This window comes from Aptenodytes forsteri, unplaced genomic scaffold (assembly GCF_000699145.1).
Source record: "Aptenodytes forsteri isolate BGI_AS27 unplaced genomic scaffold, ASM69914v1 Scaffold14, whole genome shotgun sequence".
Taxonomy (NCBI): domain Eukaryota; kingdom Metazoa; phylum Chordata; class Aves; order Sphenisciformes; family Spheniscidae; genus Aptenodytes; species Aptenodytes forsteri.
In genome coordinates this window covers 1,399,459-1,399,715 of record NW_008794457.1, presented here as the reverse complement: position 1 = coordinate 1,399,715, position 257 = coordinate 1,399,459, and positions in this window count along the sequence as shown.

Genomic DNA, 257 nt, shown 5'->3' with positions numbered 1-257 from the left:
GGGTCTGAGCCTCCTGCGGTGCCGGGCAAGTGGCAAAACCGGGCAGCCCCGCGGCGAGGGCACTGCACAGGCAGGCACCGGTGGGGAGGGAAGGAGCCGGCTGTGGTGTAACTGGTGCAGGGTTAAGGCAGGTCCCCGGGAGGTCTGCAGGGAAGACAGGCTGAGGTCCCCGGTGGGACTGGCAGGGAGGGTGCCCCGAAAGCCGGGGCTGAGGTAGGGAAGGTCTGGGTGCCAGCGGGGCAGGGGAGCCCTGAGGA